The sequence below is a fragment of the Ornithorhynchus anatinus genome, chromosome 4 (genome assembly GCF_004115215.2).
Source record: "Ornithorhynchus anatinus isolate Pmale09 chromosome 4, mOrnAna1.pri.v4, whole genome shotgun sequence".
NCBI classification, from domain to species: domain Eukaryota; kingdom Metazoa; phylum Chordata; class Mammalia; order Monotremata; family Ornithorhynchidae; genus Ornithorhynchus; species Ornithorhynchus anatinus.
The window spans coordinates 49,427,474-49,453,933 of NC_041731.1; the positions used below are offsets into that span (position 1 = coordinate 49,427,474).

General features: G+C 41.8%; 1 non-coding gene across 1 annotated transcript; it reads left to right on the top strand.

The window, feature by feature from the left end:
* Positions 1–2,733: 2,733 nt before the first annotated feature.
* Positions 2,734–2,871, top strand: LOC114811650. Its single transcript, XR_003759346.1, has one exon. It is a non-coding gene; the product is annotated as a small nucleolar RNA SNORA7 (small nucleolar RNA).
* Positions 2,872–26,460: the final 23,589 nt, after the last annotated feature.

Genomic DNA, 26,460 nt, shown 5'->3' on the forward strand with positions numbered 1-26,460 from the left:
GTGCCGCTTCCTCAGTGGCCCATATGTTGAAGAACATATGAATATGTTTAAGCAGAGTGTCCACCACCCCCTTGCTTGCCAATCTCAGTGGGAATATGCCATAAAGTCAGGGTGCTTTTCCATTTTTCATAGCTTGAACTGCTTCATCCTCTGCTAGTCAAGGTGGACATTTTACAAGCCGAAGACATATGGGTACTGACTATGACCAAATCCCTAGTTCATTTGGGGGCAGAAGGGAGGTTGTCATTTTGTGTTTCAGATTTTGGTGCCTGAACTCACTGTAGACCTTCACCAAACTCATTTCTCTGTGAAATGGAGGCCTGTAAATCTAGCATGACCTTTGTGGTCGATTTGCCTGAATCATAATCATTTCACAAAATGTGTTTATCATTCTGGTGGACTGGGGCTTGTCAGAAGAGTGGTTTCTCTATTGCCCCTCCTGAAGGTTTCAGTACTTCGTATGAATCCTTGGACATGAGAGACCCAGAGCACTCTGGCACCATCGTCAACCCCTCTGTGTGTTGTGCCTGTTTACCAGTTCCATGTGGTGAAGCTTTACCTTACCCCTAAATATTTTCTTCAGTTGTCCTGCGTCATCTGAGCCTTGTTACCACCTGAGATGTGAATACCTTTAAGTGAAGATGAACTGGGTAACTGATAAATGGTAATCAATTTATTCATCTTTAAACAAAAATGATAGGCAACTCACTGATGTTTGTTATTATAAAAACAGTTTTGCAAGCAACAGCCCACATTAGCCGGCGTTTCTTCTTTCAAGACTGCTGAAAAGACCTAGTCTCTGAAGGGGGCGCCCTGCCACACAGTATCTCAGAATCAGCACTGGGAGAAATGGTCACTTGCAGAGAAAAGAGTCTTCTATATGGTGCAGTAATGTGGAGGGGCTCTAACTCCTGACCCGCCCCAACAGTGCAGAGGATCTGTCATCCAAAGCCTGATTCCAACAGCCCTAGGTGCCCAGAAGACACAGGAAGAGGCATTTTCAAGTTGGAATTATTCCTTGAGAGAATGGGGCCGTGGAAACAGCATGGTCTCAAAGTGATCATCTTCCTCATCCTAGCTTCAAAGGTATTTGTGGAGGGGGAATTAACAGAGTACAGAGCCCTCCCTCAACACCACATGCACCAATTGGAGAAGGAAGGGAAAGTTCAAAATCTCCACATGTGCAAAAGATAAATTCAGATACCGAATATCATATAGCATTTGTTTTCACAACATCTATGCTCCGGGATGCTAGTAGGGAACATTCTTCAGACCATGCAAACCAGGGTGGGGTCAACATGCCACATTATCAGACGAAATCCCTTGTGTGCATGGTTTGTCCATATGCCATGAAGGAATGAGAGACTACTTGGCCGGAATTTGTTTTCAACAAACCTGCAAACTTGATGATATAGAAGAATTGGGTAGATCAGAATTGAGGGAATGTTCTGTCCAGCCCAGCAAGTTGATGTGACCTGCTAACTCTCTATAAAACAAGAATGGGTTTAATGGGATCATTACCAACAGCTATCAAAGACTCCTTTAACACTTAAATCAACTCCACCGAAACTTTAGCTAATTGAGACTAGCTTAATCCTTACCTGATCAGCAGGGCTGCTTGCCACTTCATTTTTTTTTCAGAAAAAGTAAGTGTGTGTTCAAAGAACTATAGTTTATAAGGAATTTCTTGGTTTCCCTGTTGATATTTTGCAATTTCTTATAGATAAGGTGCCCAGAGCACCAAAGAAAGTTGCTTAATTAAGCATGCAGCTTTAGAAGATGCAGATTCAGCTTAAGAAAAAAAAAACAGGTGGGGAATTCAGCTCATGCTAATTGACCAGGTGGCTACCACTAAACGAGTTGGGTAAACACAACTTGCCTTTAGGAACATCAGCATCAGTTTGGGCCTGTTATTTTTGGCTGTGAGGTTTAAATCAACTCATTTCAATAGGAAAGTTTTTCCCTTAATTGGCTTCCAACAGTCTCCTCTCTCTCATTTCTCTTCTGGCAGCTATAATCACTGAGGGTTTCTGTCATGCTAAACAATGGCTATCTTGCTGTACCAGTATAGGTCAGGGATAGGGGTTATCTCCTTTGACCTAGAAAAGAACCGATCTCTTCCCAATTTTCTTCACACACCTGCACAAGAGCGAAGCTGCCCCATAACGCTACACAGACTCCCATTGACCCAGAAAGACCCAGACAGCTGCTTTTGGACTTTGTTTTTATAACGTTGAGAAGGTGGCAGCTATGATGTCTGTGACAGTGGGACTTAGCCATGAGAAGCCTGAAGTGCTGCTCCTCTAGTCCTAATGCCCTAATTCTGTTGTCATATTTATCCAAGTCCTTACCTCAGATTTTTATGTTGTCATGTTTCTTTATGTGTCTGTCAGCAAACCCCTTCCTGGCTTTCTTATAGCTCATGAGCCCCTTGGGGGCTGAGGTTTGTGGCCATATCTCATCTATGTATTATTTCCCCAGCTTTGCATGAACAAAGCTTATGGAATGCAGTTACTGTTATAGGCTTACTCTTCCAATCCAGGGCTCACCTGAAGGTCCAGTGTCAATGCATTATCTTATTCTGCAAGTACACCAATCTACCCCTATTATTTTGTCTATACTCCTTTTCCAAACTGGATTCAGGTGCTTGCACTTTATGTTGGGTGCTGGGCATCATCTATGTGTCCCCAAGCCCTTGTTGCACAACAGTTGTGTGGGAATACTTCCTATACTCCCCTCTCAGGGTCTCACATGGAGAGTTTCTAGTACTCTACCAGTCTCAGCTACAGGAGGGAGAGTCAAGCAGAGGCATATCCATTCCATTACTAGCTTGGACAGTGGCTAGCAAGTGGAAGGCAATCTGCTACAAGTCAAAAGTCACCCATGCTGGGCAGCAGAGTCATGGGAGAGACTCTGTTTACTGCATGGAAGGAGACAACGGTAAACCTCTTCCGTAATTTTACCATGAAAACTCTATGGATACACTACCAGAATGAGTGCAGTTGGAGAGCAGAGTGTTCTGGGTTAGATGTGTCCGTGGTGTCACTATGGATTGGAAATGACTCGACAGCATAAGACAAGACTTCCTATATGTAAAAGCACTTGAGGATGCTATGCCCATCCTTATACTAGCTAGCTACCTTTGGGAATGGGTTTACTGTGCTTATTGAGGTCACTGAACTCCCCAACTGAATGTTCTTTTCTTGAGGGAAGGCATTGTTTTAATTACCTCCAGATGATACTCGCATGGCCTTATCCAATAAAGTGCAAGAAAAACAACTTTACATATGTCAGGACCCAAGCAATACAGTGCCTGTGAAATGATTTCTTGATAGACCCACACTGTAAAGGATTCACTAGCACTGTCATTTCTGGACCCAGGGGTAGGGGTTCAGGGAGTAGCTAGTGGTCTGAATATTTTCTGCATGAATAGTGTCTTCTGAAAAAAAGATTTAACCATGTTGCACTAGCTCCTAAATACCACCTCATCCCCACCCACCACAACAAAATCTATTTAATTACTCTATATTTAATTGCGCTGAATTTTAATCACATCATACCACACAGACGGGTTTCTTTTAGAAGCTGATTTACTCTCTAAACGGAGAGGCATGGTTGTTATTTGAGTCTAACGTGCCCCACTGGTCACATTTAGTCGACTTTGCTACAGCAGGGCCCGGTTGTTATTTAAGACCTAACTTGCCTCAATGGTCACATTTGGGAGCTGTTTCTGGCTGCACTGATGCTGCCTCCTGCCTGCCAAATCATGTTCTGGCTCCAGTGAAATTGGTCCAACTCCTAGCCATCCTCTGGGCCCCTCCCGGGACTTAAGCGAAGCTCTCGCTTACTTCCTGCTCTAATTAAAATGCTGAACTATGGGGGAATCCGGCGCTTTTTGTTCAGCTGGCTGACTCTGGTTGTTTATTCCAAGTTCACTTGAAAGGTGAGCAGAATCCTCATTATGTGAAGCAGGACAAGGAGATAGGAAAAGATTAATGGAGCATGGGGGCTGGGTAATTGCCTTCTCGCCATTGCATGTGTTGAAGTCACAACTGCCTCTGGTTCCAAGAAACCCCTAAAAGCCTCAGGGAAAGAAGTTCCTAAAGCAGTCTCTCTTCTGTTGAGACTGTTCACCCTGTGGGACAGAGATTGTATCCAACTTGATTATTGTGTATCTACTCCAGCGCTTTAGTATGGTTTCAGCATTTTACAAATACTAGTTTTATCATTCATTCATTCAATAGTATTTTTTGAGCGCTATGTGCAGAGCACTGTACTAAGCACTTGGATTGTACAAATCGGTAACAGAGACAGTCCCTGCCCTTTGATGGGCTTACCGTCTAATTGGGGGAGACAGACAAAAACAATAGCAAATAGAATCAAGGGGATGAACATCACATTAAAACAATAGCAAATAAATAGAATCAAGGTGATGTACATCTCATTAACAAAATAAATAAATAGGGTAATGAAAATATATACAGTTGCGCGGACAAGTACAGTGCTGAGGGGAGGGGAAGGTACAGGGGGAGGAGCAGAGGGAAAGGGGTGAAAAGAGGGCTTAGCTGAGGGGAGGTGGAAGGGGGGTAGAGGGGGAGCAGAGGGAGCAGAGGGAAAAAGGGGAGCTCAGTCTGGGAAGGCCTCTTGGAGGAGGTGAGCTCTCAGTAGGGCTTTGAAGAGGGGAAGAGAGCTAGTTTGGCGGAGGTGAGGAGGGAGGGCGTTCCAGGACCGCGGGAGGACATGGCCCAGGGGTCGACGGCAGGATAGGCGAAACCAAGGGACAGTGAGGAGGTGGGCAGCAGAGGAGCAGAGCGTGCGGGGTGGGCAGTAGAAAGAAGGGAGGAGAGGTAGGAGGGGGCAAGGTGATGGAATATATAATAATATATTATTATCATTAATATAGACTTTGGCTCCTTCTTGAGGGTAGCAGAGGGAAATGTACACAGAATCTTGATGACCATAAACCAATTAATCATATTTATTGAGTGCTTACTCTGTTCAGAGCACTATACACTAAATACTTGGGAGAGTACACTATAACAGAGTTGGTAGATATATTTCCTGGCCATAATGAGCTTTCCGAATAGAGTTGGGGAAAGATGTTAATATAAATTAAAATATACATTTTAAATAAGTGCAATGGAACTGAGGGAAGGGTGAATAAAGGGTTCAAATCCAAGTGCAAAAACATTGCAGAAGGGAGCGGGAGAAGAGGAAATGAGGGCTTAATTAGGGAAGATCTCTTGGAAGAGAAGAGCTTTTAATAAAGTTTTGAAGGTGGAGTGATTGCCTATCAAATGTAAAGATGGAGAATGTTTCAGGCTAGAAGAGGACATGGGTGTAAGGTCACTGGTGAGATAGATGATTGAGGTACAGGAACTAGATAGGCATTAAAATAGCAAAGTTGCAGGCTGGGTTTTAGTAGGAAAAGAGTGAGGTAAGGGAGGAAGTCGCAAGGTGATTGAGTGCTTTCAAACCGATGGTAAGGAGTTTCTGTCTAATGTGGAAATGGGTGGGCAACACCTGAAGGTTCTTGATGAGTGGGGAAGCATAAACTGAGCACTTCTGTAGAAAAATGATCCAGGAAGCATAGTGATGTATGGACTGGAGAGGGAAGAGACAGGAGGCAGGGAGTTCAGCAAGGAGGCTGGTACAGTAATGAAGGTGGGATAGGGTAAGTGCTTGTATGAAAATTGTAGCAGTTTGGATGGAGAGGAAATCGTGGATTTAACAATGTTGTGAAGGTCGAAACAGCAGTATTTGGTGACAGATTGAATATGTTGGTTGAATGAGGGAGAAGAGTCGAGGATTCATTTATTCAATCGTACTTACTGAGGATAACACTAAGGTTATGATCTTCTGAGACAGAGATGATGATGGTGCTGTCTACAGTAATGGAAAAGTCAGGTGGGGGACAGGGTTTGGGTGGGAAGATAAGGAGGTCTGATTTGGACATATTCAGTTTGAGGTGTTGGGAGGCCATTCAAGTAGAGATATCCTGAAGAAGAAGAAAATGTGAGACTGGAGAGAAGAAGAGAAACAAGGGTTAGAGCTGTTCATTTGGGAATAGAGATGGTGGCTGAAGCCATGGGAGTGAATGCGATCTCCAAGGGAGTGGGTGTAGATGGAGAATAGAAGGGGACTCAGAACTGAGCCATGAAGGATTCCCATCTTTAGGGGTGGAGAGGCAGAGGAGGAGCCCGTGAAAGAGACAGAGAAGGAGCAGTCAGAGAGGAGGAGATCCAGGAGAAGGCAGTGTCTGTGAATTCAAGGTTGGATAATGTTTCCAGGGGAAGGGGTGGTCAACAGTATCTAAGGCAACAGAGTTTGAACAGTATTGGGATGGAATAGAAACTATTGGATTTGGCCAGAAAGAGCTCATTGGTGACCTTTAAGAGCAGTTTTTGTTTTGTGAAAGGGGCAGAAGCTAGATTGGAGGAGTCAAGGAGAGAATTGGAGGAGAGGAAGTTGAGGCAGCAGGTGCAGACAACTCACTCATGGAGTTTGGAGAGGAATGGTAGGAAAGAGATGCAATAAGTGGAAGGAGTAATGGAGTAAAGTGAGGGTTTTTTTAGGATAGGGGAGACATGGGCATGTTTGAAAGCAGTGGGGAAGAAGCTATTGGAGAATCACCAGCTAATGATGGCAACCAGGGAGGGAAGAAGTGAGGGGGCAAGCACTTTGATAAGGTGTGATGGGAGGTGAAATGGTGAGAGTGGATTTTGAGAGAAGGCAAGAGTTCTCTTCTTGAGATACTGCTGGGAAAGATTTGAAAATTGAAGAAGGGGCAGGAAGAGGAAGGGACTGCAGAGTTTGAGAGGGATGATATCTAATGGTTTAAATTTTCTCAAAGTACATGGCCAGGTCATTAGGTGCAAGAGATATTGGGAAGCAGGGGGTAGGGATTTGAGCAAGGAATTAAATGATTAGGACACTGGTCTTGGGAATCAATAAAGATGGAGAAATAATGTTGCCAGGCAGAGAAGAGGATAGAGCTAAAACAGACAAGGATGAGCTTGAAGTAGATGGGGTCAATCTACTATCTAGTTTTCCCCCAGTAACATTCAGCAGTTCATGCACAGGAATGAAGGAAAAGGACAGTGGAGGTGATCATAGCCTGAGGGTTGGTAGTACGAGATCGGCAAAGGGATGGGGAGCAAGTGAGTTGAGTTCAGTAGAGAGGGTGGTGTTGAGGGCGTCAGAGTGGTCATCTAGTGAAGGTAGTTTCAATATGGAGACAGAATGACTTGAGAAAATTGGATGGTGACAAAATAGTGCAGGGAACAGGACAGATTTGTGGGGAGGGTGTGGGTGTGGGAGAGAAGGCAAATGAGGACCCTTGTAGTTAGATAGAAGGATTTCAAAGTTGGTGGGGGTAGAGATTGTACAATGATTAGAGATGATGAGCTAGAGTGTATGTCCAAGTTGGTGAGTGGGTGAGGTGGGCTAGAGCAGGATGACAGTGAAGTTGAGGAATGATAGAAAGTGGGCAGTGGAAAGTGGGCAGTGGAAGCACTGTCAGAAAAGTTCATATAGCTACTGAAGTCTCAAGGATCAATGTAGGGATGGAGAAAGAGAGAAGAAATGTGAGAAAGGGATCAAAAAGCTAAAGATTGGGCTTGGGAAGAGGGGAAGGGAGAACAAGAGGATGGTAGATGACAATGACAAGTATCTGGAATGGGTGGTAGAGGCAAACTGTATGGGCTTCTAAGGAAGGGAAAGAGAGGGATGGGGGAGGTGGAATTGTGCAAAGGTGGAACTGCAGAGCCAGAATTGCCAAACAAAAGCTATCCTTAATTATAAATATTTGCATACACATTGCCCTTTTAGAGAATAACTCCTTGTGGACAGGGAAAAGAACATATGGTTCTGTTGTATATGTTGTAAGCATTCAGTAATAATAATAATGATGATTATGGGATTTGTTGAGTACTTACTATTTGCCAGGACCTGTACTAAGTACTGGGGAGGGTACAATCAAATTGGGTTGGACACAGTCCCTGTCCCAAATGGGGCTCACAGTCTTAATTCCCATTTTCCAAATGAGGGAACTGAAGCACAGAGAATTTAAGTGACTGCCCAAGGTCACATAGCAGACATGTGGCAGGGCTGGGATTAGAACTCACATCCTCTGACTCCCAAGCCTGTGCTCTTCCCCTAGGCCATGCTGCTTCAAATAGTTATGGCATTTTTAAGCATTTACTATGTGCCAAGCACTATTCTAAGTGCTGGAGTAGATACAAGGTAATCAAGTTGGACATAGCCCCTGTCCCATATGGGGCTCACAGACTTAATTCCCATTTTCCAGATGAGGTAACTGAAGCACAGAGATGTTAAGTGACTTGCCCCAAGGTCACACAGCAGACAAGTAGCAGAGCAGTACAGTACACTGCATTTACTAGGTATTCAATAAATGCCATTTCTACTGTCTTACTCTTTCTGATAGGATCTTGTCATCCTGCTGGAGTTCTGAGAAAGATTTGTCCAGTGAGGCATTTCAAGGATTTCTGTTCAGCAATTCTTCTCCACCACAATTCATGCCAAAGGCTAAATTTTTACAACAAAAAAAGTGTTGGTGAACTTCTCTGAACTGCTTTCTGACAGCATGTATGAAAGAACCACTGCACCCCTAAGAAATAGCTAATCTGCCCCAAAAAGTCAGTTCTGTGGAGAACCTAACCTGTACCCCATTCTAAATTTAAGCTCATCTTTGGCAGCACCAGAGATGCATAGCCAACTGAGTCAGACCTAGAAAGAGTGAGAAAGCGTGAGAAAGAGTGTTTGGAATGCAGACTGAGAGCTACTGAGGCAAAATCCAACAGAAGCGCAGCTAGTATATTTAAAGGGTGAGGAAGATGTCATAGGTTTCTGACAGTTTTTCATTATTTCATTCTTAGGGGAGAAGGTGATGGAGAGGGAAGGGGGTGAAAGTAAAAGAGTTCAATATCTAGAAAGTACTTTTCTTCAAGAACGGTTTATTAATAAAAACTTAAAATGCTCTCCATGCAACAATTTGTTTTTCACACATCCATTTAATTCTAGTTCAGCATGGCCTAATGGGAAGTACATGGGGCTGGGAGTCAGGGAGTCTACATTCTAACCCCACTTGCCTGCTCTGTGACCTTGGATAAGTCACATAAAATGTCTCAGTTTCCTTACCTGTAAAATGGGAATTAAATACCTGTTCTCCCTCCCCATTAGGCTGAGATCCCTATGTTGGACAGGGACTATGTCCGGTATGATTATCATGTATATACCCCAGCCCTCAGTACAGTGCTTGGCACATATTAAGTGCTTAACAAAAACCACAGTTATTGTTAATATTATGTAACAGTGAATACAGATATCATATTGATTCTCATGCCCAGTGCCTCACCATTTGTTTTAGAAGATACTAAATTCATGCATGGTGGGACAGGAAAGGGCAAGGTGGAGAAAAAGCACCTAATAATAATGACAATGGTCTCTATTAAGGACTTACTATGTTTCAAGCACTATTCTTAGCACTGGGGTAGATACAGTTAATCAGTTTGGACACAGTCCCTGTCCCAGGTAGGACTCTCAGTCTCAATCCTCATTTTGCAAGTGAGGTAACTGAGGCCCAGGTAAGTGAAGTGACTTGCCCAAAGTCATACAGCAAACAAGTGATGGTATTGACACTTGACTATTTGTTTTGTTTGTTGTCTGTCTCCCCCATTTAGACTGTGAGTCTGTTGTTGGGCAGGGACTATCTGTTGCCGAACTGTACATTCCAAGCCCTTCGTACAGTGCTCTGCACATCGTAAGCACTCAGTAAATACGACTGAATGAATGAAAGTGGAAGGGATGGGATTAGAACCCAGTTCCTTCTGACTACCAGGCCCGTGCTCTATCCACTAGGCATGCTTCTTCCCCTAGTGGAGTATGAGATGTATTCTGTTTCCCTTGTACTTCATAATGTGGATAATGTGTGGCTAGATGATCTCTTCTGAGAGTTAACCTAGAACACAAAGGTGGACCTAACTTTATTTGCAGGAGTGCTCTCCATTGCTGCCTTTTAAATCACTGACAATTAAAATGTCAGGGTTTACTACTAAGAGCACCACCATTCATGGAAAAAAAAGACTAATGGCTTTGCTACTTAGCTATTCCCTAAAACTACAGCCTTAAAGATCATTTGTAATCCTATTGAAACTTACATCACCTTGCTCTTTAGATCTGTGTTTGTGCTCATTACTACGCCTGCTAGTGTCTTTTACAGTGAAGGTACTGACCTGTGTGGAGGGAAATTATATGTGGACCGTCATTACCAAAAGGAAATTACTATAGTTTTCTTTCTTAAGGCCTGAGAAATCTGCCGGGCCACCTTTATTTTTTGGAGAAGGAGTAACGACCTGAAACAGTGTGCTGAGTCCTCCTTGAGGGATCTGCAAACCCAATCTATAGAACATCTTTAATGCAGACAGGATATAGCATCCTGAAATAAAAAAGTTTCAGTTCTGGGACCTTTATTCTTCTCACTCTCACCCTCATTCACGAGTTCATGTGGTTACAATTACCAGCCCATGGAGATATCACAAAATGTTTCAAGTTTTAAATATCTACATTTGTCTTCCCTTTGGACACTCCTTGTGGTAGGGAACTTGTCACTTAGTTACTGTCTGCTCTCCAAGTGTCTACTATAGTGTATGGCACCAAAGAGATGTGGGGAAAATTAGAATTTGTTTTCCACATATTTAGTCTGGGGAAAACTTTATATATAAAGGAAGTAGGGGAGTCTGAGGTAAGTCGAGCAGAACTCCACCCAACAGAGGATGGTTTCAAGCCTTTTATTCAGATTCTGCAATGTCATCCTGAGAAAAAAGCAACCATCAAAAAAATACCCGTCAACTATTTGAGCCGGGCTGGGAGGGTGTTACAAATCGACCTGCATAGCAGTGCCGGGAACACAATAAATGGTCACTCAATAAATGCTACTGCTACCACTATCAATTAATCACTGATATTTATTGAGCTCTTACTGTGTGCAGAGTACTATGCAAGGCACTTGTACTACTACTGCTGCTAAAACTACTACTATTCAAGGGCTGATAATAGGTTGCCTTAGCTTCTACAATCACCAGGCACCTAATACAACACTTTGGATTGAGAGAGCCTCAATAAATAGAGAAGCAGCGTGGCTCAGTGGAAACAGTTTGGGCTTGGGAGTCAGAGGTCATGGGTTCAAATCCTGACTCTGCCCGTTGTCAGCTCTGTGACTGTGGGCAAGTCACTTCCCCTTTCTGTGCCTCAGTTCCCTCATCTGTAAAATGGCGGTGAAGACTGTGAGCCTCACGTGGGACAACCTCATTCCCCTGTATCTACCCCAGCGCTTAGAAGAGTGCTCTGCACGTAGTAAGCGCTTAAATACCAACATTATTATATACTGTTCATAGTGATGATGTCACCTTCCACGTCATTTCTAGACTAAGTTTAGATTTGCTCTACAACCTCATATTTCCTTATGCCTTCAGGACATGTCCACCTAGATGATCCACTAGCACCTTAAATTACCATGTCAAAATCTTTACTCCCCATCTTTCAGTATAAACGATTTCCTCTTCTGAACTGCCCCAACATTGTCGACCCATCCCTATTCTCCTTAGCCCACAAGCTTCTAACTTTGACGTCTTCCTTAACTGCTCAATAAACCAATGGCTCTTTTCAAACTTTTACAGTGCATTCACTACTGAATTATATGCTTGGAACAGTATAGTACAACAGAGTTGGTGGATACGATTGCTGCTGAGAAGGAGCTTAAATTTTACAAGGGGAGACAGACATTTAAGTACACTTCAGAGAGGAGAAATAACAGAATATAAGGATACATAGATAAAATTCTGAGGGTTGGAGTAGGGTATCAAAGTGCTCAAGGGCTATAGGCCCAAGTAAATAGGTGTGAATAAGATGGAGAAATGAGGGGTTAGTCAGGGAAGACTGCTTGGAGGAAATAGGCCTTTAGCAGGGCTTTTAAAGACGGGGAGTTTGGTCTGTTGTGTTTGAAGGAGGAGAGAATTCCAGACCAGAGGGGACATAGGCAAGGGGTCAGCAATAGGATAGCCGAGATTGAGGCACAGAAAGTACATTGGCCATAGTGGAGCAAATTGTGAGGGCTTTTTTTTATGGTATTTGTTAAGAAGTTACTGTAATAATAATGTTGGCATTTGTTAAGTGCTTAGTATGTGCAAAGCACTGTTCTAAGCGCTGGGGGATACAAGCTGATCAGGTTGTCCCACATGGGGCTCACAGTCTTAATCCCCATTTTGCAGATGAGGTAACTGAGGCACAGAGAAGTTAAGTGACTTGCCCAAAGTCACACAGCTGACAAGCAGAGGAGCCGGGATTTGAACCCACGATCTCTGTCTCCCTAGCCCGTGCTCTTTCCACTGAGCTATGCTGTACTAAGCATTAGGGTAGATACAAGCTAATCAGGTAGGATGAGATCCCTGCCCCACAAGGGCTCACAGTCTTCATCCCCATCGTACAGATGGGGTAACTGAGGTACAGAGAAGTTAAGTGACTAGTCCAAGGTCACACAGCATACAGGTGTCAGAGCTGGGATTAGAACCCAGGTCCTTCTGACTCCCAGGCCCATGCTCTATCAATTAGTCTATGTTGCTTCTTGTTACTATGCTGCTTCTGGTAGATCAGTAAAGTAAGGTAGAGGGGGAAAGTTGAATAAGTGCATCAAAGTCAATGTATGGAGTTTCTGTTTTATATCCTACACACAGGGAAAAGAGAAAATCATAATTTCTCTCTTTGATCACTTTTGTACTTCTACCTGAATGTATTGTATTCTCCCAAATGCTTAGTACAGTGCTCTGCACACAGCAAGCACTCAGTACATGAATGATGGAAATAATATAACTTTTAGATGGCGTAGTTAAATACAATACAGCTCACTTAATCTCCCAATGTAGAGTATATACGTTAATTAGATTATGGAAACCCAGTTAACAACCCAAAGCTTTAGCAATCCATTTCCTACTCACCTCAGAGACTTTCTCAGCCCAATGTATCTACTCCAGTGCTTACTTTACTGCTTGGCACATGGTAATCACTTAAATACCATAATCATTAATAAGGTGACACTGACATTGATAAATTAAAGCTGAAATATCAAAGCTTAAGAACTTCACAAACTTCTACCATGCTGGATTGTCAGGTGTAACTCATTGTAAAGCAAAGTGTGGCTTCCTTTAACAGACTCCACTACTGAGAAATGTACTAAGAATTTCTGCCATCATAAAACAAACTGACTTTTCAGCACGCCAAGACTCAGAAATTCACTGGTCTCCATTCTCCCAGAGGCCAGCTCTCTTTCTCATAAATGCTGTGTGCTTAGGGAGACCCATTAAATAGTAGAAACCACCAGGGCCCCGATTAATGTAGGAAGAGAATTGGGTTAGAAATTTTCCCAAGGTATTAAGGGTAGATTCTACAGATTTCTAAACAAATGCCAGTAAGAATCTGTATTTTCATTTGAACTCTTCTTCATCAGCATCCTCAAAGTGATCAAACCCAAGTACTATTTTTCCTGGCTTAGTGGGAAGAGCCCCAATTGATTGTCAGGGAATCAAGGTATGAGTCCCAAATTTGCCATTTGCCTGTTGTAAGTTTGGGCAGGTCATTTAACTTTTCTATTCCTCAGTTTCCCCTTCTAGAAAATGGTCAGAAGATCATAGGTTCTAATCCCAGTTCTCCCATTTGTTTGCTGCGTGGCCTTGGGCAAGTTGCTTAAATTCTCTGTGCCTCAGTTACCTCATCTTTAAAGTGGGGATTGAGACTGAGAGGCCTTATGTGGAACAGGGATTGTGTCCAAACCGATCTGCTTGTATCCTCCCCAGCACTTAGTACAGTGTCTGGCAATAGGAAGTGCTTAACAAATACCATAATTATTATTATTATAGCTACTCTCCCTCTCTCTCAGATCATGAGCCCCCTATAGGACATGAACTGTGTCCATCCAGTTATCTCAAATCTACCCAAGTAATTGCCACATTCCAAGTGCTTAAAGAATGTTATTGTTATTAGTAGCAGTAGTTTTGTTATTATTATTGTTACTACTACTTCTACTACTAATCTGTGCCTAGTTTGGAGCTAAGTAGTGGGAAAATGCAATGAACAAATCAACAATATTTACTGAGGACTTACTTAGTGAAAAGACTTGTTCTAGTCCCCTGGGGACGGAAATCAGAAGTGAGACTTACATTTCATGACCTCACACAATTTACAGTCTAATGGAGTATATAGACAGAGAAAAATTATTTGCAAATAACAGAATCCAGAGGAAGTTCAAGGCTATAGCAGGAAGTAATACAAACATCTTGGGATGAAATAGCTGAGTAAATAATCGAATATTATACATTTTATATATACAAATATACCTAATATCATATATACTATGTACATGTAACATAGGAACATAACTGGGCACAGGAATAAAATATATTAATAAAAATAAAGACCATCCATGCTGGTGGGTATGTTTTTCCAGTGATACATTTGGCATCCCCTGGAGAGGTAAGGGGCTTCTTTCCCCACTTCTCCTAGAAAAGGGAGGTGGTCTTGGACACCCCAGAGGTGGACAAATATTCTGAGGCCTCCAATGCCACATTGCCCCCATCTAATGCCTCTCAACAACACAGGTGCAGACCCTGGGTATTTTATGTTATGAAACTCAACTATCTAAAACCAGCTTATGGTAAAATATTTACAATAAAATGTTTTATGGTATAATGATATTTCCTCATTTCCCCTCCCTCCATAATACCATCGACTTTTCCACATTCTTATGTCTGCCTTTGTGGTTTACTTGGAAAAACCTCTTTTCTAGTCTCCCATAAAAAGATGAATTCCCACTGCAATCCTCAGATGAGAGTTTGGTCTTCTGCTCCCACAGTGTCATACAGCCTAATAATAATAATTAAAATTATGGTATTTTTTGAACACTTATTGCCAGGCACTGTTTTAAGTGTTGGGGTAGACATAAGATAATCAAGCAGAGCTCAGTCCCTGTCCCACAGAGTGTTCACAGTCTTCATCCCCATTTTATAGATGAGGTAACAGGCACAGAGAATTGAAGTGACTTGCCCAAGGTCCCACAGCAGACAAGTGGCGGGGCCAGTATTAAAACCCAGGTCTCTCTACCCACTAGGCCACGGTGCTTCTCTGCTTGTGTGTTAAGACAACTTCCTACACACCTAGTTTGGGAGCATTTAGCTCCTTCACTCAGTCTCTTCAAATGTCCTTGGGAAGAAGGGGACCGCACTGTGGAGAGAGGGTAGAGGGTAGGAGGGTCAGAGTCGTATCGGTTTGCCCAGCCTCAGTGCAGCCCTGCAGTCAGTCAGGGATTTAACAACTCTTTTTGGTCTTTCTCAAATAGCTCGTTTGCATGGCTCTCCCCTGAGACTTTAGCTGCTTGTGGCTACTAACTTGTTTCTAGGAGGAGTTTGTTGCGGTCAGGAATGTGTCTGTTGTTATATTGTACTCTCCCAAGTGCTTACTACAGTGCTTTGCACACAGTAAGTGCTTAATAAATACAACTGAGTTGATCTGAAAAGAGTTTGCCACCTGCTTAGAAGAGGTTTCTTTCTTTACCTATAGAGGAGCAACTTAGTGGCAAGAACACGGGCTTGGGAGTCAGAGGACCTGGATTCTAATCCTGCCTCTGCCACTTGTCTGCTGTGTGACCTTGGGCAAGTCACTTAACTGCTTCAGTTCCCTCATCTGGAAAATGGGGATTAAAAGTGTTAGCCCTACTTGGGGTAACCTGATTACCCTCTTTCTACCCCAGCATTTAGAACAGTGCTTGGCACTTAGTAAACACTTAACAAATACCATCATTATTATTATTACTAGGCCACACCCACTTTGTCAAACCTATAAAAACGAATATATGAATCTTGATGATAGGGAAGAGAGAAAAGAGGAGTAGGTGAAAAAAAAAGCTGAAGACTGTGATTTCCTCCAAATATAATTTTCTTACTATGCTAGAGTTAGTTCTGTGGTGAGAGTAAGTGATCACTAAAAGTCAGCCAAATGGCTTACCTACAAGGGGAAGTTCATTTCATTCATTCATTTGTATTTATGGAGCGCTTACCGTGGGCAGAGCACTGCACTAAGTGCTTGGAAAGTACAAAGCACTTGGAAACTTTAAATAAGTGAGCAGTTTTCTCAAGGACAGCACTCTTTTATCATCTTACACAACCATAGGATTCGGCCCCATTGTTTCTTCCAGTTTTCCTGGAGTGGTTTTTGTGACTTTAGGAAAAGGTGTGCACTGAATTTAAGTTTATTTAAAATGACTTTGATTTAATCTCTGAAATGGGGACAGAAAGGCCGATGGAAAAAATGTAAAACCAGAGTAACATCGTGATGACCTTTTACGGAGTCTGTGAGAATTGATCTAGCTCTACATTTGCCTAATTTACCCTTTCCTTTAGAAATGTTCAGTTACTAAAATAGAATCCCCAAAGCCTTTTTAACTGGGGAGGGTAGCCATAGGTGGTCTAGAAACTGGATTTCACAAAAATAGCAAGTCCCTCAGCAGCAGACTGGTCGGGCTCCTCTCAGGGACAGCAGACATATCTTTCTCTATCTTTTCGCCTGCTTTCTCAGTTTGAATCAGTTTCTCTGACTTGTCTGCTACAAAAAATAGTATCTATGAGCTGTTTGGGGACTCTCTCATTAATTCATTAATTCATTCATATTTATTGAGTGCTTACTGTGTGCAGAGCACTGTAAGAGGCACTTCTTACAGCTTCTTACTTCTTAAAAGCTGAGTGAGGATATCAGGAATGTCCAAAGGATGGACACCCTGGAAAACTGGAAATTTGGTAGCTCGACAGTTTTCTAAGTATCATGCAAGGATGCCAAAAGAAAAAAAAATGTTTCAAATGTATCAAAAAAAGGAAGCCGACAAGGAAATTCACTGGTCACTCATGAAGAAAAGATAATTACATGTCTCAGTGAATTATTTAGTCAATATTTACTGAAGAAGACAGCAGAGAAATTCTGTAAGCTCGCTGTGGTCAGGGAATGTGTCCATTTATTGTTATATTTTACTCCCCCAAGTGCCTCTTACAGTGCTCTGCACACAGTAAGCACTCAATAAATATGAATGAATGAATGAGAGAGTCCCCAAACAGCTCATAGATACTATTTTTTTGTAGCAGACAAGTCAGAGAAACTGATTCAAACTTTGGTGACTTTGCTGGATGTTCTCCATTTGTTTTAAATGCAAAGAAATCACTGGAACACAGTGAGATTTACCAGGGAGTCTATAAGAATTCTGAGAGGAAGTTGTAGAACTAGCAAAAGTATGTAACTATTTTTTTTTTACAAATAACCGCTGTACTGGAGAACTGGCAGATTGCCAATATAACAGCTATCTATCAGAAGTATTCCAGGGGTGATCCTGGGAACTAGAGATCTGTGAATCTCACTTCTACATCTGACAAATTGAGAGAGACTATAATTATGTTTAGGATCAATGAACCTGGAAGATGGCACAGCTGATGGTGAGATTTTTCTTTTTTTCAGTATGCACAGGGGCAGTGATAAGATTAGCCCTTAATGGACAATCCCTTCCACATTGTATATGTATAAATTTTGCCACACGGCCAATCTCCCCAGGACCATAATGGTCTTTTTCATTTTGTTTTCTTCTTCCTGGTTCATCCTTGTTTCACTGGACAGTCTGCTGGCTATCCAAGAGAATTTTGGGGCACTTTCTGATCTGAGGTGCCTTAGTTGTATAACGGGATTTCTAGGCAGACTGATACATAACCTGAGTCTAAATCTCAGTGCCAAGTGCTTTTTCTGCTTAGAAGTTCTTCTTAATAATCTGGATATCTTCTTGGATATGTGCTTTCAGAACATAATCATCAGCCTATAGGAGTTCCTACATGAATAATTCAAGAACTTTCAAAGAGGCTCTCTGCCTGTTGAATTGGAACAATTTCCCAAAGCATTGGAATTGTATTCTGATTCCATTTTACAGATTCCTAATTGCATCCTTGAGAATGACCTCATCAACTAGGCTGAACAAGGTTGGAAATAATTCATCACGTTATTATCTAACTGGTGATCAGGAAAAGATCTTACAATGTCAGAAGGTTAGAGGTTTTAATCCTGGCTCCTCCACATGTTTGTTGTGTGACCTTGGACAAGTCACTTCACTTCTCTGTGCCTGTTACCTCAACTGTACAGTGGGGATGAAGACTGGGAGCCCTTCATGGGATAGGGACTGTGTCCAACTCAATTTTCTTGTATCCACGTCAGTGCCTAGTTTGGGGCCTGGCACACAGTAAGTGCTTAAATACCACAGTTATTATTATTACTACAAGATTCTTTAATTCTGACATGACCAGACACATGACCATTGCATAATCTTTGAAGCTTGATAAATATTTCAGGGCAGCCAAACATGTCTACCAACTCTACCGTATTGTACTCTCCCAAGTACTTAGTACTCTGATCACAGTAAGCACTCAACAAATATCAGTGATTGATTGATTTCATTAATTGACAAAATCATTCTACTTATCCTTCAAAGCAACTCTAAGATTTGGATCCCTCACTTCCCACATAAAAAAAGCCTAGAGTATAGGCACCAAAAAGAGGTTACTAATTAAGATTTATTTCAGGAGAGAATAATTCCAAATTTTGAAAGAATGTGTAAAATAAATGTTATTTGACCAAGACAAACAAAGAAAGAATTTGCCCAAGAACCTACTGACTTAGATAGAAGAGAGTATGATCTGTATTATCAGTCAATCAATCAATCAATAGCATCAGTGAAGGAACAGGCATTGGGAAGGTCTTAGAAGCAGCCTAGTGGAAAGAGCAAGCACCTAGGAGTCAAAGGACCTGGGTTCTACATGTCTACAGTGTGACCTTGGGAAATTCTCTTAACTTCTCGGTGCCTCAGTTACCTGACCTGTAAAATAAAATGGGGATTAAATCCTACTCCCTCCTATTTAGACTGTGAGCCCCATGTGGGACAGAGACTATGTCCAATGTGATTCATCTATATCTACCCCAGTGCTTAGAACAGTACTTGGCATATCGTAAGCACTTAATGAGTACAGTAATAATAATAGTTATTACTTAAAATGCACTAAGTGCTCAGTGAATATCTTTGATCGATCAAGTGGTTAGAGATTTGCCAGTAAAATTTGTGGAGGAAGCTTACAATGTAGCTGGTTTTGGCAAATTACCAAATTAGGCTTTTAACTTGGTTCTATTCAAAAGTCAGTCAAAACCTGTAAACTAATCCAGCATTAATGTTTCTTTCAGCACTTTCAAAGCTAATTACAGTTTGCCTTTGTGACAATGTCATATCCTGCCTTCCTATCTCTTCCCAAAGGTTTCATTTCCAGGCATTGCACTCCTTCGACAATGACTGTGTTCCAGGCCTTGAGCAAGAAACCTAGTGTGATGGTTAATGACTTCATAATTCAAAGTGTCATAAAGAAAAAAATGCTTTATATTTGACCAAAAAACTAGGATGCTAATTATGTGATAATTAGGAACAAAAGTGAATTGTGGAAATAGTCGTTTCCTAAGGTGAGGTTGTGGAGCTGGGTGATGAGGGGAAGAATCAGTCTCCAGTTATATATTTCCAAACAATGGTTCAGCTCTGTTGCATGAAGCAGCTGAACCTGCTTGTGTCCTAGACTCCTTAATCTAGAAAGCATTATGCCACAGAACAAGCAGCATGGACTAGTGGAAACAGCATGGCTCTGGGAGTCAGAGGAACTGAGTTCTAATTCTGGTTCTGTCAATTGCTTACCATGTGACCTTGGACAATTGACTGAGCCTCAAACTCTAAATAGTAGGGCATAGGCATGCTGTGTCTTTGTCCATCAGGGGACTTGGCATTGGCAGTTGAAACTAAAAACCAAAAGGAGTGCAGCTTTCTATTGGGTCCAGGACCTTGAACTGCACTATCTGCTTGCCATGTTTGAATAAGGGATACAGGTGATTCCAATCACTATTCCTACCAACATTTCCTCAAGGAGAAAGGAAAGAATCTTGAAGAGTAGAATAAAACATTGTTTTGCAACTTCCTCTCCCCCACTCCTCAAACTCGTTGCCGTTTCTCTACTGACTATTGGCTTTAAGGCAATCAGTTCTCTTCCTCATATTTATGGTGACTACTCTTCAACTACAACTCAGTTTGCGTGTCTCACTCTCTCATACTTACTCTCTGTGTCTCATTCATATTCCTCTGGCCATCAACCTCTTGCTAATGCTTGCTCTCCTGCAAGAAACTTGTTCTCCCTTCACAAATAGCAAACCATTGCTCTCCCCATCATCAAAGTCTTTCTGAAATCACATCTCCTTCAAGAGGCCTTCCATGATTAATTCATTCAATTGTATTTATTGAGCGCTTACTGTGTGCAGAGCACTGTCAAGCCCCACCCTATTTCTTCCCCTATTACCACTCCAGCACTTCCTTATCAACTTAGTACTTTAATATTTACCTTGCCCTCCCACCAAACCACTTATGTGCATAAATTTCAACTCTCTTGCTTCTCTCTACCCATAATTTGTATTACTATAATATACCTCCACTAGATCACAAGTTCCTTGATGACAGGGATCTTGTCTTTTAATTTTATTGTACTCTGAAGATGGAATATTAAAAAAAAAGAAACCTCACTAGGTAAGAATATGTAATGGTTGCCATAGGAAGTAGTGAAGACCCTATTTATTTTGTTAATGAATTGTACATCGCCTTGATTCTATTTAGTTGCCATTGTTTTTATGAGATGTTCTTCCCCTTGACGCTGTTTAGTGCCATTGTTCTTGTCCGTCCGTCTCCCCCGATTAGACTGTAAGCCCGTCAAACGGCAGGGACTGTCTCTATCTGTTGCCGACTTGTTCATCCCAAGCGCTTAGTACAGTGCTCTGCACATAGTAAGCGCTCAATAAATACTATTGAATGAAAAATATAATCTGATTCAGCAAGGACAGGATATGAATGGTTACTAATAGGAAAGTTTGAATATTATGTGGCAGATACCTAATCATTAGGACGGTTGTGATGGACAACAACCAACACACTCTTCCTGCAAGCATCACTACTTCTTTTGGAGGCAAAATACCGGGCTGCACAAGACATCGTTAGGATTTGGGCATTCTTCCATTACAACCAACCAAGAGTGTCATTGGAAATCCTTGCACCATGTGCATGCAATTTTGAAATATCTTTCATTTCCCATGTATATTTAACCCAAATCCACGAGAAAAGTACAATGGAAAGCTGAACAATTCTTTAGGCAATTAGACATTCATGGTATTAATTAAGCACTTTCTATTTGCCAAGCATTGCATTAAACAGTGGAAGGTATACAAGATAATAAGATTAGTAAATATTAAAATTTGATGTTTCAGATTACAAGAAAATGTAATTTTCATCATCATCAATGACATTTATTGAGTGCTTACTATAAACAGAGCTCTTTACTACATGCTTGGGAGAGTCCAGTACACAGAGTTGGAAGATATGTTCCCTGCACACAGCGAGCTTTCCTTTCCACATGAGAAGAAGGAGAAAATAAAGTAAATGGGGAGTTAATTAACCTGATAGTAGTAACGGTATTTATTCAGTGCCCAATCAGTGTGGTGCACTGGGCTAGGTGCTTGGAAAGAACAGAATAAAAAAGTGACATTATCTGACTGGAAGGAGCTTATACTTTCCAGGAGACTAGGGAGCTAAGAAGTGAATGAAAGAAGAAGTACAAAGAAAGGGGTGATTCTAGGGCCAAATCACTTTCTTAATATCCTTTCCAAATCCTTTACCGATCCTCCATTACTGATTCTCTTTTTCACTGAAAGATTGGTAATAATGAAATGATTAAAATGATTGCCCTTTTTGAGACATGCACAATCTGGGTTATGAAATACAGTCAGGATGTCCAGTAAACCCATCAAATAAAATTTCACTACAAAAGGATGCCATTTACCAAGGAAGTGCTCTATACTCCACAAAACATAATTGCATATTCTAGCAACATTAACAATAAATGCATTGGTAAATCAGCTATGTTTCTTTCACAAGAAAGATAATGTACTTCTACTTCAATCCTTTTTTTATGTGCGACTGTGGAATTGTTGACATTGCAGAAACCTTGCTTACCTTTTGCAACATTTAATGAAGTTTTCATTTGGTTAATGGCTCAGTCTTTCCATCTGCATAATTATATGAAATTTACTCTGAGCATGACCCAGTTTTTAGATCTTTTTTTAAAAAAGAAAATATTTGAAATTGATCTGTATTAGATTAGAGTAACCAGGAGGAAAGTGCTGATAGCACCCTCTTAACTGGCAGCAATTATGCAGTTGCCATAGAGACAAAGGTAAAAAAAAGGAAGAAATATAGCTGTAGATTTACATTTTCTAAAATGGAAGTCAGGAGTGTTAAATGCAGGACACCAACCAAGATATCTCTTTCTATTCAATACAATAGAATAATTCCCCCCACCATTCCCATCTCATACATGACCAAGAAGGAGGTGTGTTTTTTTTAAATGGATCCCAAACTTGTAGTTTTGTCTTTCCTACATTTTTTTCCTTAAGAAAAAATACTGGTCTCCAATTCAAATATTTCCATAATGCTATGCATGCAAAATATTGAACAACAAGGGGAGAGGGCTGAATCAGAAATGCAACCTGTATTATTCTACCTAATGATAAACTGGAAAATTCTGGGGCTCAGTGAAATATCTGTGAGACATGAAAAGATGGAAAGCTTTAGACTTGAGAGTGACCAGAAACAATGGTAATTATTAGGATTATTTTCTTCCATTCTTTCAAATTAGTTGACATGAATGTACTCTGTATATCATTATAATACCGTAAGGTCCTTTCAGTTCATTAAGCAATTTCATACATTTCTGCATGTGCCTCTAGGTGTAATCACCCAACCCAAGAATAAAAGAGTATCTAAAAAGAATGACCATTTCAGTGGAATGAATCAAAACGGGTTTTCTTGGTATTATGAAAAGTAGTAGTAATTGTAGTAACTGTATTAAGTACCTATTGAATGTGATGTACTAAAGTCAGTGCGTAGATAAGTTCAACGGAAACCTGGGTTCTGTTCCCTGCCCACAGTTAGCTTCCTCTCTATGGTAACAATAACAATGGTATTTGGTAAGTGCTTACTATGTGCCAAACACTATATTAAGTGCTGGGGTGGATACAAGCAAATTGAGCTAGAAATATTCCCTGTCCCATGTGGGGCTCATAGTCTCAACCCCCATTTTACAGATGAAATAACTGAGGCACAGAGAAGTGAAGGTACTCGACCAAGGTCACACAGGAGACAAGTGGCAGAGTCAGGATTAGAACCCATGACATTCTGATTCCCAGGCCCATGCTCTATCCACTACACCATGCTGCTTCTGTGTAAATCACTTGAATGTAGAAAGGAATGCAACAGTAATATTTCAGATTCAGGTCTTTGTTCAGTAATATTGAGAATTACATGGGATTACAGACAGTCAATCAAAATGTTCCAAAGTCCTGAAATTATTCCTTGCACCTTTAATAGAATGGGACCCAACTGTAAGCATTGTGGGGCCCCCAAAGTTAGGGAGTCAGAGGCAGAGAAGGCAACAGAAAAGGAGACTCAGGGGAACCAATAGAAGAATATACTCTTACTGAAGCCAAAGTTAGATGATGTTTCCAAGAGAAAAGTTGGTCCACAGTGTAGAAGGCAGCTAAGAGACCAAGGAGAATTAGGATGGAGAAGAGTTTGTTGGATTTAGTGAAGAGGAGGCCACTAGTGAATTTAGAGAGAACAGTTTCAGCAGATCAGATGGGGTGAAAGCCAGATTACAGGGCATTGAGGAGAAAATTGAAGGAAAGGAAGAGGAGGCAGTGGGTGTAAACAACTCACTCAAGAGGCTTGAGATAGAATGATAGCCAGGAGATGGAATGATTACTGGATGGTGTTGTAGGGTCAAGGAAGGATATTTTAGGAAAGGGGATAATGCGGGCATATTTGAAGGCAGTGGAGAAGAAGCGTGGAGAATGAGTGGTTGAAGAAGGTGGTCAGGGAGGGAAGAAGTAAGGGGCAAGTGGTTTAATAAGATGTAAAGTGATATGTTTGGAGGTGCTGTTAAAGAGGTTAGATCTTGAGAGGTGGTGGGAGATCTCGTTTTGAGATACTGCTGGGAAGGATTGCTAGAGTTGAAGAGAGGGCAAGAGAAGGGTAGTACTGGAGAGGTGCAGGGGAAATTTTAGGGAGATAACACCTGATCGTTTCAATTTCATTGATGAAGTGACCAAGTCATTAGAGGCAAGAGATGGGAAAAGCAGCAGATGGGGGTTTATGGAAGGAGTTTCAAGATAGAAACAGCTTGCATGGGTAATGGGCATGGGAGTCAATAAGGAAGAAGTGGTATTGTGGGGAAGAGAGGGCAGAGTAACAGCAGGTGAAATGGACAAAGTCTGCTTGATGTCTGGGTTTCTGCCAACATAGTTCTGCAGATCAAGCACACAAATGAAGGAAGTATATTGTGGAGGTGACCCAAGGCTGCAGTTTGTTTTATGAAATTGAAGGAAGGACAGGAGTTCAAGGGAATTGAGTTCAGTGGAGAAGGAGGAATTAAAGCCATGGATAAATAAGTTTAGCACTGACCGAGAAAGAATCCAACAGAGCTCCCCCAACTTTGACTTATCCAATCTTGTTAACATGGAGTATTTTTAGGATCATGATCAATATCTTTGGACAGTAAGTTTGGGTTAGTAGTTGCCCAAACTTTGGTATAGTCTAGTATCAAATGCTTCTGTAATACCCCACCACATAGGGGTATAAGATGGACTCTCAGTGTTCTCCCAACCCACCCAATTGCCAGCTATATTGCCTTCCTAGGAACCAGCACTGGGTCTTTTCTGCACTATGGAGGAGTCTACATCTCACCCTGTCTTTCACACCCTGGCAGGAAAGAAAAAAGCACTCAACATGAGGCCTCATCAAATTCTCCAAAAGACAGGCAACTGCTGTAGGTAGTCACTGTGGCTATGGATGTGTTGTGAAATCCAAGTCTCCCTATGTCCCTCAATCCCCTCTCTTTAATCACTACATACCTGCCTTCTTTCTCAGAGCTACCCTACACCAACCCCCATTATCTCACTTGCATTCACCTGCTACCACAACGTGTGCTTTCTTCTCCTCCCCACAACTCCCTCCTTAAAACCTCAGCCTAATGCAGCCTGTGGAGCTCCCCCTCCATCATAGGAAAGCTTCCCTTCATCCTTGATCTGTTTCAGATCCAATCACTGCTCCTCCACAGCATCACTGAAACCTGGCTCTCCCCATATGATGTGATCTCCCCTGCCTCTCTTTCCAGAGGGGCTTCATCTTCTCCCACTCTCCAAGACTTACTGGGAAAGGGGAAGGAATTGGATTCCTTCTTGTCCCCCAGTACCATTTTCACACACCCCCATACCTCCCATCCCACTCTTTCCATTTCTCACACCATCTACCTCTATCACCCACTGCAGTTATTAGTTACGGTCATCTAGCTTTCATAACCATTTTGACCCCTTTCTCACATTCCTTCTTTCTTTCTGCATTTCCACACTGATCCTTGGTGATGTTCCCAATGGCCCTACAATATCGCATGTCCTCTTATTTCTCAACTCTACCAACCTCCCACTCCATGTCATCTCAACCACCCACCATCTCGGATACCCGTGCTCAAATTCATCAACTTTGAAATTCCACTCTCCTTCCAAAACCCCTAACCTGTTTCTCTCAAATAATCCTATTCCTGCTCTCCTTCTCCCCTGCTGCAAATCTGTCTTCGTCTCCCAAAGACATATTCAATCTCTTCATCCCCTTCAATTTTCCAAAGTCATCACTTAGCCTCCATACCAACCCTTCTTTCTCTTGATGCACAAATCATATCTTCAATATCACCTTCTCCACTGAATTCAATTCCCTTTCTCCCTTGTCCCACTCTAGATCTATGACTACCAACCTGCAGTCCTGCAGCACCTCCACAGTACACTTCCTCTGCTCTTGTGCATAAAATGTGCTGTGCTGCTGGCAGAAATCCCAACAACAAGGCAATCGCATCCATTTCAAATTCTTCCTCACCTGCTGTAACTCTGGCCTCTCTTCTGCATAAGAACACTACTTCTTTCTTACTGTCTTCCATGCCCATCACCCACACAAGCTGCCTCAGACTTTAAATACGCCCCTACTTTAAAACTCCTGTCCTCTACATCCCCAATCTTGCCCCTAATGGTCTTATCACCTACTTCACTGATAAAATTGCAACCATCATGTATGATCTCCCTAAAACCAACCCTGCATCTCTCCAGTTCACTCTCCTCTTGCCCCCTCCTCAACTTTCCCAGGCTTCCCAGTAGTAACTCAAGAAAAGATCCACAACCTCCTCTCAAAGTCTAAATTTTCCA